The following is a 14,385-nucleotide window of genomic DNA, read 5'->3' as shown; positions in this document are numbered from 1 at the left end:
TTTAACTAGTTCTAAGTTCTAGGGGACTAATGACCTCAGAAGTTGAGTCCCATAGTGCTCAGAGCCATTTGAACTAAAAGCAGACTTTGGAGAACTTAAGACCAAATAAGGCAGAAGGGATAGGTAACATTCTACCAGAATTTCTAAAATCATTGGGGGAAATAGCAACAAAACAACCATTCATGTTGTGGTTTAGAACGTATGAGTCTTGCTACATATCATCTGACTTTCGGAAAAAAAGCCTTATAATCCACACAATTGCGAAGACTGCAAGAGCTGACAAGTGTGAGAATTATCGCACTATCAGCTTGACAGCTCGTACGTAAAATATGCTTACAAGAATAATATACATAAGAATGGAATAGGAAATCGACGATGTGTTAGACGACGGTCAGTTTGGCTTTGGGAAAGGTAAAGGCACCAGAGAGACAATGCTGACGCTGTGGTTGATAATGGAAGCAAGACTAAAGAAAAATCGGGAAGTGTTCATAGGCTTTGTCAACCTGGAAAAAGCGTTCGACAATGCAAAATGGTGGAAGATGTTCGAAATTCTAAGAAAATAATGGTAAGCATTAGTGAGAGAGAATATGTAGACGAGCAAGAGAGAATAATAAATATGTACGGCCTAGAACTAAGTGCTCGACTTGAAAAGAGTCTAAGACAGCTATTTAGTCTACTGCCCCTACTGTTCAATCTATACATCGAAGAAGTAATGATGGCAAAAAATAGGAAAGTTCAGGAGTGGAACTGAAATTCAAGGTGATAGGATATCAATGATATGATTAGCTGATGAAATTGTTGTCCTGAGTGAAAGTGAAGAAGAATTACACTATCTGCTGAATGGAACGAACGGTCTAATTAGTACAGAACATGGATTGAGAGTAAAACAAAGAAAGTTGAAAGTAATGAGAAGTAGTAGAATGAGAACATCGGGGTTGATGGTCAAGAATTAGATGAAGTTAAGGAATGCTTCCATCTGGGCAGTAAAATAAACAATGACGGACGGAGCAAGGAGGACATCAAAAGCAGAATAGCAATGACAAAAAGCTCATTCCTGGCCAAGATAAGTCTACTAGTATTAAACATAGCCCTTAATTTGAGGAAGAAATTTCTGAGAATGTTCGTTTGGAGCACAACATTTCATAGTAGTGAAACATTGACTGGCGGAAAACCAGAACAGAAGAGAATCGAAGCATTTGAGATGTGGTGCTAGAGACGAATGTGAAAAGTTAGGTAGACTGATAAGGTAAGGAAAGTGGAGTTCCTGCACTGAATCGGGGAGGAAAAGAATGTGTGGATAGTGAGAAGGGACAAGATTATAGGACGTCTGTTAAGACATTACGAAGTGACTTCGACGGTACTAGACGGAGCGGTAGACGGCAAAAACTGTAGAGGAATGCAGAGATTAGAATACATGCAGAAAATAATATAGGACGTAGGTTGCAAGTGCTACTCTGAGACGAAGAGGTTTCAACGGAGAAGAATTCGTAGCTGCCCGCATCAGACCAATCGGAAGAGTATGACGTGCAGATACCTTAACAGGTAGGTGCCGAAACGTGACTACTTGTGTTTGGGACAGCTAATGGGAAATGAAAATCTATTTTATATTAGTCATTTCAATGTACAGCCATGTGGATACTGCATAACCATTACAGAAAAGGTGTTGTCCACTTGAGTTCATCCCATATTACACAACACAAAAATTTCACACACTGCATTAACTAGCCTCCAACGATTGTCTCCAATCAACCAACAGTATGCTTCAGAGGAACTGTATAGAGTCGATTAGCCAAAAATATTACACGTCAAACCATATTGTTTTTAACATGTGTCAAGAAAGGGGCAACTTAGCATCCATCTGCAAGATAATGTATTTAACTAGCTGTCACAACACACGCTAATGTTATGTTATGTTAACCGGGGACCTAGAAACAACGGAGAGGATCCGTCCGCACCGCAGCCGCAGTGTTCCGCATCCCTACGACGACTACCGCTGTCCACTTCGCCCCTCCACCGCCCCAGACCGAACCCAAAGTTATTGTGCGGTTTGGTCCCCCGTGGACCCCCCCAGGGAACGTCTCACACCAGACGAGTGTAACCCCTATGTTTGCGTAGTAGAGTAATGGTGGTGTACGCGTACGTGGAGAACTTGTTTCCGCAGCAATCGCCGACATAATGTAGCTGAGCCGGAATAAGGGGAACCAGCCCGCATTTGCCGAGGCAGATGAAAAGCCGCCTAAGAAACATCCACAGATTGGCCGGCTCACCGGACCTCGACACAAATCCAACGGGCGGATTCGCGCAAGGGACCGGCACTCCTTCCCGCACCGAAAGCCATGCATTAGATCACACTGCCAACCTGACGGGCTAACACACGATTACTGGAACACTGTCTAGAATTTCAGAAGCACAAAGAGAAATATTTGTTTCCATAGCGGAGAGAGTAAGCTGCCAAATATGCAACATAGCTCAAGACAAATACAAATAAGTAATATATGCGTACGTTATCTATTTAATTTCAAACAGTAATCTCCTCCTCTATGAATCTTAACATTACTCCAAGGCAGTTTTGTTTAGGTAGCGAATTTTTACGCACAGCGTCCAGTCATAAGCCAAAGTTTCGCTGAAACATCTCAAATGAGTTTACTACTCGTTGGTTTCTTTTCTTCTAAGTCTTACTTCTACCTCAAGTAAAGATTATTTCGTAGTATAGTTTCCAGAGGAATGTACTGGTACTCTAATGTCCTCTTAGAAAAGGAGAAAATAAGTGCAGATCAAATAGGAGCAATGTACAACGTAATTACGAAACATTACCTGGTCAAGTAATTAGCCTCGTTATATTTTCGTGATAAATAAGACTTATTCCTCAACACGAGGCGTAAAAATATGGATACAAAAAGCAGTAGTAGCATGAAACTGAACAACAAAAGGCACTTCGATGTCAAGCACTCTCCTCATTCAAAACTGGAGGTGTCGGCATGAGTAAGTTGTTGCACCGGATGCGTACTACGTGCAAAGAGATTTTGCAGAATATTTTCGAAATGCCCTCTCACGCACGTACAGATCATCATTCATATTATCACCATATCCAACTATTTGGTGTCAACTGCTGGTTAGTAGTTCCTTACATATAATTTGACGTGTTATCTTCTTCATACTGCAGAAAGGAGTGGCCGACCGGTTATAGGCGCGTCAGTCTGGAACCGTGCGACCGCTGCGGTCGCTTGTTCGAATACTGCCTCGGGCAGGGATTTGTGTGATGTCGTTAGGTTAGTTAGGGGACTGATGACGTCAGATGTTAAGTCTCAAGGTACTCAGAGCCATTTGAGCCATATTTTTTCATACTCTCTGTTTTGCACGTCATCAACGTATAATTTCCGTCAGATAGTTATTTCTGTATCCATAATTTCCATGGGAAATGTACTAATCATTCACTTGGCTGTATGCAACGCCTATCTACGTTTCAGCATCATTGTCGCCACCATCACGTTTTCGTTCCAACCTCTCCCCAGATCCATTTACGTTTTGTCCTATCTTCCCGATTATTCCCAACGTAGATCTCTCTGTTGCCCACGTTTCACAAATAAGTCGAAGCAGGTATTACCCACCGATTATACACCAGACATGCTGGAATTCGCGCTTTCAAATCACTGTTCAGTTTACGAAAAGCACTGTTGACCGTTTCTGTTCTACTATTGTTTTATCCTTTCAGTTGCAAGTCTGCGTTACATACAAACCAATCAGCTGGTTGTATGCTTCGTCGTTATTTGTTGCTGGTTTCATGCTTCATCGTTATTGTGTTCTATATAAGTTCACTACGTAAAATATATATTTTCTGTGTTTCGAATGAGAAACGTGCCTCCTTCGAAACCTGCTCTCTTTCCTTTTATTCGTTGTAGATGGATATCTCAATGAGAAGCAAGCAGTACGCCTGTAAATTTACATCGAGACAGATTACACAGCCACACAACAAATAACAAAAACAATAATTAATGTACTGCGTGAAAGAAAATCCGTCCTACAAATAACGTTACTGTAGCAGGTTACATAAAAGCAACAGCAGAACAACAGCGTTTGTAGCATATTATAAGGGTTGTCGTTACGGTAGTTCTGGGAGTGACCTTGTGGATCTTTATAAATGCTCCGGTGTTGTTTTCCGTTTTGAATTGTAGCCTAGCAGTCAGATACCAGTGTTTCACTGTGTCACCGAAAATGCAGCTGTTGCCTAACTTCATCATTTATTGTCAGGGTTAGCTGCAAATAAAGAGACACATAAGCCGTCCTGGCCACTAGATAAAGTAATACAGCTACCAAAATTGATAAGGAATATGAACATTAAGGACAACTACAATAAATGTACCGTGGTCTGTATCTGGACAATACTACAACTAGACGTAGAAGAATGTAAGCATTTTCAGCTGTTAAAGCTGAGTACTTCAGCATCGTTACGCAATTTCTCTAGTGTTAACCATATTTTAACGTATGAGCTCTAACACCTCTGCCACAACTTAGCTTTACGTTATTATTATTTCGAAAGTCACTTTTCTATAATTTCATTAGTAAGTAAGGATCGATATGTGGCAGTTTTTTACTGATAAGGCACTGGAGATAGTTGTGTTAAACATCATTTACACATCTTTATTCTGAGATATGTACAGCAGCGCGGCAACAGAAAACATAACGATCGTTGAGTTGTTGCTGGGCTGTTATTGATATTTATTTTGTAATAAGCAAAAGGTACGGCTTCCTCCGATGCATAAAAAAAGAAAAAATTGAGGGTCTTCGACGAATACTTTGGATATTGCCGACCAGGTCAGAGTGGATCCGTTTATCATAATTGTCGCATGCATCACTTACAATAACAAACTGTTTTCTATATTTAATCAAAAATACAAATATGCGGATATTTGCACGTTGGATCCTGTGAGTAGTGGACACTGACGTTACTGTTCTCTGATCGATTCTCTAGCTCAGTCCACAGACAATTCCGACACGGGGGACGGACCATGCTTTCGTAAACGTATTCCGCTGTGACGGTCTCAAAGTAGCCGTCTATCTCTTCGTCCACGACTGCTCCTATTGAATCTGCGCGGCCGCGGATTACCCACACTCCACTGCGGCAGGGACAGGGAAATCCTCAGCGGGACGGTCCGACCGCGTTGGCCGCCGCACCGGGGAAGCCCCCAGGAGAAGAGGCGAGTGGCAGTTGCCGTAAAGGACCCTCCAAGTGACCGGCACTGCACTGCGCTGCGGTGGACGCCGTGCGGTCGCCGTGCTGTCCCTTTAGGAAACACGACGCCACTACTTTGTGGGTGATGACCACCGCAAGCCGAGCGACGTTCTACTGGGTAAACGCGGTTCGCGTTTAACAGGCTCCGGATCCACAAAGTAAAAGGGAAATACGCCATGTATGAGGCACTGTGCGTTAATTTACACCATTCAGGAGATACCATACTCCATTCAACATAAGATTAAACTTCAGGTAAACATTACACTATATATTCTTCCGCGTTTGCTGGAACCTCATTGGACTTCGTTACATGTGGAGCATAAGCAAGCTGTCCCGAGTACAGATTTACCGGCGCGTTTAAATTGGAAAGCACTGGCCAGCCACCCTATATTACTAGCATGCAGTGATGTGAACGCTTGTAATAAAGATGCCAAAAGAGACGAGCAGAGAATAGTGTATCCTTGAATGTCATTTCATTTTTGAACAGAAGGAAATAAGTTTCTTAGGTGATGTACTGGAAAACGTAACATGCTTTCGATTTTAGCGAACATAGTACTCTAATTAAGAACAAGAGTGATGAAAATTCCTGTCTTTAACAAGGGCAATTTTCTGCATGAGCTATGTGCAGTGTAAAAGCGCACTGCTGGTATTTCATCATGTAGTTAAATATTGAAGCCACTGAAGTAATAGTCAGGCGTCTGGAAACCTCCGAACTTCTTCCATATCAGACTCCGAGGAATGCGGTACATTTCAGTGCTGCTACGTTGACAACGAGGCGATCAGCAAGGAATCTCAAGCCACCAAAAGGTGCACATTTCCTCTTTCTTAACGTGATGTTCTGCAGTGACGTGACACAAAGCTTCGTGTATTATTTCCAGTTTGGTAGCTTAAATGTCTTGTTATTTCTCGTGACGTGTCCCTTAACTTGGCTCCAGATGAATTCTGTAGGGCTCAGATTGCAATGTTATGGTGACATCTATAAAAATGCAGCAATTGTGCCGTGTGCTCGACTCCGCGATAACTGTTGTCCATATTTCTACGACTCTTATCGCTGTGGCTCGTGAGAGACCACATGTATCCTCTAAAACAATGATCATATTCAGACAATGAGTGTTTGATTTTTCATTTTTCTCCATAATATTTAATTGTGTAACGTTTTCTCAACTTAAAAATTTTTAACAATCTTTTATAAGATAGCGATAATTTAGAATGTGTATTTGCAATGAAAACAAGAATTCTGTGTTTGCTGTGTAATTAGAAACTAGATGACGTGTATTTTTCTTCAAAAAATTATGGTTAGGTATGGGTTAATTCCCACATATTTGATAAATTCTATATTTAAATGACTTAGGTATTCAATCCGAACAAAGAGAAATTCTAGATGACGACGGGTTTCGAACCGCTGCCCAACTGTCAACTCGATTATTTACCTACGACGCTACCAGTTGCGCTACGAACATTGTCGAAATACAATGCGGTAAAATTTTTACATCCTGTTTCTCGAAAAAACGTCAAAGCTGATTTTTATTTGTAATCTTGTGAAAAACATTAAGAAAAACTTGTTTCTAGTCATTAATGGTGTCCCGCGCGTGTTACAATACAGAGCAGGAAGTAGTGTCATCCATTTTCGCAGTACATATGAACAGCTGGCAAATCAGAGTACTACTTGCGATTACAGAGACTGTGATTGTAAACGATTTTTGAAATAAAAATTAAATAGCTTCAGTATGATTAAGAAAAACGTTGATGGCTGTTAATACATCGGAATGTCTTAAAGTTTTATTCACAATGACATAGTTGTAAGTAATCTAATACGTAAATTGGACCTCTTTCCAAGAGCGGAACAACAGCAGTGTACGAGAGCTACGGTTTCTCACCAATCATCGCGTTTGTGTTTGTTTACATCGGGTTTATTCTTATTATGAACGAAGCATAGTTACACAACTCGGTCGAACACCGACCAAGAACCTCACATTCACCGCAATCACAAGTGGACGTAAACGGCGGCAGTTTTAAAATTTCGGTTTGCAGGACTTGAACAGGCCGCATCCATCCACGTCATGTCAACTGACGAGTTACTTAAGTCAGAAGTAGCATCTCCAGGGTCTGCAATGAAAACTAGGTTGTCCTGTTTTTCCCAGTTTCAACGAATTATTTTTGTCCGTTGTGTTTCACCTACACCAGTTTACGAGTAATTTGTCGTTGTCAGCTAACCTTATCAACAACCACGTCCTTCCTAACAATGCCTGAAGTCAGTGATCGCAATTGGAGCCCCTCTCATTACTTCAAGCAGTTTCAAATGTAAATAGAAACGACGCAAGTCGAGACGAGAAGCTAGAACAGTGCTTGGACAAAGCAAGAATAATTTGCAGTATGTTTTCACAGCGTCGAAGTTGTGACATGAAGAAACAACAGTAAACGAGGCTGAGTCTTACACCATATAAATCCAAATTTGATTATGATAATGAGAATAAAGCGTTTACGATGACTGAATACAATTAACTTATTATGATTTTCACATACATGAATCGCCTGCAGTAAGGTATGTAGCAGTGTCGTTCTTTCAAAAAATGTTTTGCCCGTGAAATCTTTTCTCATAGTTTGGAAAGGTGTGTATCAATTCTTGGATTGTTAAGAGGAAACCAAGTTTGTTTCCCTATGCTGGAAGGAGAAACATTTGATTATGTAATTGCTTTAAGGCACAGCCAGAAGGAATGAAGGGTGACGTCATTACTTGTAGATGCCACTGAGGACAGTTGAAACGAAACAACGAAACATAGAAGAGAAGGGATATGGTCCAGGGGTTTTTGAAGGAAAATCCTAGTATTTGCGTATTATGACATCCAACTATTATAATATTTCTTCCTTTTATTTAGTCTTCTGACTGGTTTGATAAGGCCCGTCACTAACTCCTCTCCTCTGACAACCTCTTCACCCTCTCCATCTCTGAGTAGCACTTGCAACCTATTACCTTAATTACTTGCTGGATATATTGTAATCTCTGTCTTCTTTCAGCATTCGTCTGTAGCACCAAATCTAAAACGCTTAGGTTCTCTTCAGTTCTGGTTTTACCACAGTCAGTGTTTCACTGCCATAAAATGCTGTGTTCCAAACGTACATTCTCAGAAATTTATTCCTAAAATTAATGGCTGTGTTTGACACAAGTAGACTTCTCTTCGCCAGCATATCATTTTCGTCAGTACTGGCCTGTTTTTTATGTCAGCCTTGTTCCGTCCGTCATCGGGTATTTTGCTACCTTTATATCACCTCCTTCGTGACCATCAATACTGATGTTAAATATCTCGGTCTTTTCGTGCCCTTGGTCTTTCTTCTATTGTCTCTCAATCCATTCTCCGTACACAATAGACGGTCCATTCCATTCAGTAGATATGTATTTATTCTCCACGTTCAATGAGGATAGCAAAGCCATCAGCGAATCGTATCATTGATATCGTTTCAACTAGAATTTTAATTCCTTTCCTGAATCTTCCTCTTACCTCCATCATTGCTTCTTCGATGTGTACATTGAACAGGAGGGACGAAGGACTACATTCCTGTCTTACACCCTCTCTAATCTGAGCACTTTGTTCTTGGTGTGACACACTTATTATGGCCCAAGGCTCTAATTTTCTCATAATTTCGAACTTCTTCCACTATTTAACACTGCCGAACGCTTTTTTCCAAGTCGACAAACCTGATGAACGTGTCTTTATTTTTCTGTAGTCATGATTCCCTTATCTACAGCAACTCTTCAGTTGTCTATCTAGTGCGTTTACCTTTCCTAAAGTCAAACTGATTTTCACCTAAGACATCCTCAACTGTCTTATCCATTCTTCTGCACATCACTCTTGTCAGCAACATGGACGAAAGAGCTGATAGGCTGTGTGATAATTCTCGCATTTGTCATTTCATCGAGTCTTCCGATTGTGTGGATGGTATTTTTCCGAAAGTCATATGGTACATTACCAGACTCATACATTATACACACCTACGCGAATTGTCAATTTGTTGCCACTTCCTCCAATGATTTAAAAAATTTGATGGAAAATTATCTGTCGCTTCTGCCGCACTTGATTTTAAGGCCTCCAAAGCTCTCTTAAGTTCACATCTCTTCGATATCGGCTCCTGTTTCTTCCTCTATCATATCAAATCTTAACCCTCCTAGAAACCTTCAGTGTTCTCTTTCCACCTATCCGCTCACTCCTCTGTATTTAAGAGTGCAATTCCCGAGTCACTCTTAATGTTACCACAGTTACTTTTAATTTCACCGAAGATTGTTTCACTTCTCTGTATGCTGAGTCGTCCATCCGACAATCATTTCTTTTTCGACTTCTTCACGTTTTTCATGCAGCCATTTCGTCTTATCTTCGATGCACTTTCTATTGCTTTCATTCTTCGGATATTTATATTTCCCTAGTCATTAATTTCCATGATTATTTTTGGATTTCCTTCTTTCATCGATCAACTGAAATATTTCTTCTGTTACTTACGTATTCTTTGCAGTTCATTCTTTGTATCTGTGGTTTTCTTTCAAAGTTCTGTGGACACCCTTTTTAGAGTAGTCCATTTCTCTACATCTGTACTTCCAGCTGATTTATTCAATATTGCAGGATCTGTAGCACTTCCGTATCAAACGTCTCTGCGTATGTATTCTTCCTGACTAATCTCTTAAATTTATAAATTATACAGCGCAGCAATCAGTCGTCGTTTTTCTTCAGGTGTTATTACGCAAATCCAGACTTCAGCTAGTGCCTAGCCATTATCAATCTACAATTTTTTCGATCTCGATGCATGTTAGTTCCCTGTTTTTCGGGCATCAGTCACAGTTCTTTGAATACTACTGTAGTATTCAAAGAACTGTGACTAATGCCCGAACAACAGGGAACTTACATGCATCAAGATTAAACAAAAATAGTGCGCCGGCCTGTGTGGACGAGCGGTTCTAGGCGCTTCAGTCGGAAACTGCGCGACCGCTCCGGTTGCAGGTTCGAATCCTGCCTCGGGCGTGGATGTGTGTGATGTCGTTAGGTTAGTTAGGTTTAAGTAGTTCTAGGGGACTGATGACCTCAGATGTTAAGTCCCATAGAGCACAGAGCCATTTTTTTTAATAGTGCATTGATAATCGCTAGGCACTATCCGAAATCTGGATTTGCGTAACAACACCTGAAAAAAAAGAAAAGAAAAGAAAAGGACGACTGATTGCTGTGCTCTATAATTTATAAATCACGTAACAGTCGCAGAGTGCACCCATTTTCCTAATGGGAAGTAACTTGATAATCTCTTAAATTTCACTCTACTCTTCATCACGAATACATTTGATCTGGTTCTATATCTGCTACTGAGTACGTATTACAACCCAATATAGTCGCACACGTCGTGTAGGGTTAGCGTCTTTGATCGAAACGTCCTCAGTCCTTGGATAGAACGCAGTCACCACCTTATTGAATAGTAATTAGCCTTGACTTCTGAAGACTCCCGGCATAAGAAATCACCCTCAGTCTATCAAAGGCCTTGTCAAAGAGGGCGGAGGAACGGTCAGAAACTGACGGCATTCTGTTGGCCTTGGGCTGGGAACCTGTCCCTAAAGACGGAAAAATCCTGCAATTATCAACGGTATGAGGATGCCGAAGGCTATTGAAACTACCCAATCAAAAAAAACATAATGTGTATCCGCAGGACATGTGGCCTGTAATTGAAGAAGTGTCATGATGACCTCTTCATAAGCTAATGATTTCGGATTACCCCCATTCGAGTCTCTGTTAACGAGCTGCCAAGGACTGGGTGAAAACGAGAAAAAGACTGAGCGACCAACGAATAGATAACGTTATACGAGGCGGGGCGTGGTATGTCAGAAGACTGAACGTGGTAGAGTAAACGGAAAATGGGAAAATGGAAATGCAAAGGCTCAATCTAGAGACAGTGGCGGTCAGTGAAGTGAAATCGAAAGAAGACAAGGATTCCTGGTCAGATGAGTATGGGGTAATAGCAACATAGCAGAAAATGGAACAACGGGAGTAGAATTCATTCAGGGCAGAAAGTGTGTTACTGTCGACAGTTGAGTGGGATGGTTGTTCTCATCAGAATCAACAGTGAATCAATACGGGCAACGATAGGTCAGGTACACACGCCGACGTCGCGACCTGAAAGTACATGTGGACACTGAACGGGTAATGCAGTGTGTAAAGGGAAATGAAAATCTAATAGTCGTGGAGGACTGGAATGCAGTTGTAGGGGAATGAGCAGAAGAAAGGGCTACTGGGGACTAGGGGCTTGGTATTGTTAATGAGAAAGGAGGAAGACTAAATGATTTCTTTAATAAATTTCAGCTAGAAACAGCGAATAATCTGTTCAATAATCACAAGAGGAGGAGAAACACTTGAAGTCCGAAAGATACTGGACGGTTTCAGTTAGATTAACCGTCTTAATACAGACCACTACAGATCTTGGCCCCACTGTTTTGCATTAGAGCTGAAGCAGTTTCGCTCTTTGGAAAATTTTCTAGCTACGAAACCATAAATCATTTAAATGCAATTTTTACGGGAAACATCACGACCATCTCGTGTGATTTCTAAGGAAGCATAAAGCTTTTCACTGTATGCTCTCATCTCACACCTTCGGCCTATCAACATATGCATTTGTAAAATGTACGGTAACCGTTCCAAACGTCGAGTTGGATCAGTATAGGTGTTATTCTGGTGTATATTCGAGCATTTTTCCAAGACGTTATTGAGCCTAAAGTTTATCTTATTCGCCCTCTATTGTCGCAGTAAAGAATGAATCTACAAGTGTTACGTGAAAAGTGGAGTATACCCCCTTTCAGGGTGGAAAGAAACAGCAGTGTGATGTGGTGATGTACTTGCTTGGGCAGTACATACAGTAAAGTTGGAACGAAATTGTTCAAATGGCTCTGAGCACTATGGGACTTAACATCTATGGTCATCAGTCCCCTAGAACTTAGAACTACTTAAACCTAGCTAACCTAAGGACATCACACAACACCCAGCCATCACGAGGCAGAGAAAATCCCTGACCCCGCCGGGAATCGAACCCGGGAACCCGGGCGCGGGAAGCGAGAACGCTACCGCACGACCACGAGCTGCGGGCAAAGTTGGAACGATACATAGAAGTTTAGTATGGCCTCTGAGCAAGATTAGACGCAAAATCGTGAAGCATTTGACATTTTGAAAATATAAAACTCGGCGTTCAGCTGCGACACGTTCCGGACGCACGGCGCACTGGGCAGCTCTCCGCACGTGTGTTCGTTTACTCGCTGCGCGAGGTACTTCATTGCTTGTTGTGAATTCTCACACTAGATATGGCGTTCTCTTACCGCCTGGAGACGATAAAAATCACTTTCGGCGATTCCTATGCGCGTACAAACGCTTATGAAGTCGATCTGCTTTTGAGAGACCACATGTATCTCAATCCACATGAGCTGGTAGGTATTCATCTGTCTGTCACTTCCAGTACAGTCCACCTCAAGATGAAGAACGAAGAGGCGTTTGCCGACATAGTGCGACGTTCCACCAAGGGCCACCGCTCTCGTCGTGCTGATGGTAAGGTGAGCACTGTAACCGTGCACCACGCGGGTATGAATGTGCGTACTGTGCGCACATTAGAACTGACTTTCGAAGTTCCTGCCGCGCTGGTCAATAACGTCTCATGGCCGTATGGCACGGTCCTCAGCTACATGGAAGAGAAGTGGAACGTCTTTGAAACTTATCACGTTCTCAATGTCGTCTGACAGGTACGGATCGAACTCCGCAAACACGTGCCGTCGTACGTGTCCATCTGCAGCTGCCGAGCCATCATTATTTATGATGGGCAACCGCGGACGTGTGCCGGTTGTGGACAGGAAGACCATGCCCGATCAAAGCGCAGCCAGTGCCGCCATGCCCAGGTGCCACGTGCGGAACCAGTACAGACAGCGGTGCCGTCCGAGTTACCACAAACGTACGTGGAAGCGGTGCGGCCGGTGTGCACAGAAGTCGCGCCCATAACACAGCCTCACGCGATCGCGAGTTGAGCCGCCGATGATGCCGTGACGGCGGTGCCACACAGCGATACTCCTTTGGAGGACACAATGCCGGCCAAATCCACCACGTCGTTGAGCCGGGGGCGTCGATTCTGGATGCCGTTCACATGGCCGAAAGTAATGTCCCCGACGCTTCTGGGAGGTAGGACCTGCGATCCGGAAAGAGAGGTTACCAAAGCACCATAAGGAACGCCGCCTCTTGACGGAGGACGACCAACAGGGCGGAGATTGGGAGCAAGCTGCCGACATCGTCTCTGACTCGTCATTGCCGAAAGACTGTACCATACTGACCCAAGGCAGGCATCCTGCATGATGGACAGGACGGCGGACTCGCCCACCTCAGACGTCCCCCACGCCCAACGCCGCTCAGGAAACAGAATAGACGTTGGAGGCCATCGTCTGCGATGACATGCTGTCACTGACAACTTCCTGGCTTGGCGACTGGGCTGGTGAAATGGAAGCAGATAACGCTCAAGACGCCCTTAACGCTCCTCCACCACAGGGGATGGGGGCCCATCCAGTGGAGAGACTAACATCCACAGAGGGGCCGTGTTAAACACGTCTGCCACAAGGATTGGTAGCCAAACGGCCCCATTACCACCGAGGGGCCACCATTTGCATCTACATATTCTGCATTAAAATGGCCCAATCCTACCCTGTGGGTACGAACAACGTAAATGGCATCCACACTGCCATCAAACCGCGCATATTCCATGGCATACACCGGGCAGAGGACTTGGATATCACCCTCCTTCAAGAAGTCAGAAGCTGCAATTGGACATTAAGGGGTACGCAGCTTACTGCTTTTCATCTAGTGATGATGTCGGTGGAGCCGCCACATCCTCTGAGCGACGGCATATAGGCATCGGACGTCACCTATTTGCTGTCCGCACAGAGCCTTGTCATTACGGTGGCGGCAGTCCATATTGTCAAAGTATACGCGCCCTCTGGAACATCTCGCTGTGGTCAAGGAATCACCGTTTATTCCGACGATATTGTTCCACCCCTGAATGGGAACACAGAACACTACGTCATAGGCGGTGATTTTAATTGCTTCCTGGTTCCAGTGGGCCAATCACCACACTAATGAGCACTCGTGCAGGATTTGAAGTTTACAAAA

General features: G+C 43.0%; 1 pseudogene; it reads left to right on the top strand.

Moving 5' to 3' along the window:
• Positions 1–12,313: 12,313 nt before the first annotated feature.
• LOC124614524 lies at positions 12,314–12,414 on the top strand (annotated as a pseudogene).
• Positions 12,415–14,385: the final 1,971 nt, after the last annotated feature.

Source organism: Schistocerca americana, chromosome 4 (genome assembly GCF_021461395.2).
Source record: "Schistocerca americana isolate TAMUIC-IGC-003095 chromosome 4, iqSchAmer2.1, whole genome shotgun sequence".
Lineage (NCBI taxonomy): Eukaryota > Metazoa > Arthropoda > Insecta > Orthoptera > Acrididae > Schistocerca > Schistocerca americana.
The sequence above is the reverse complement of the archived record's forward strand: the minus strand, read 5'-3'. Positions and strand labels throughout refer to the sequence as shown.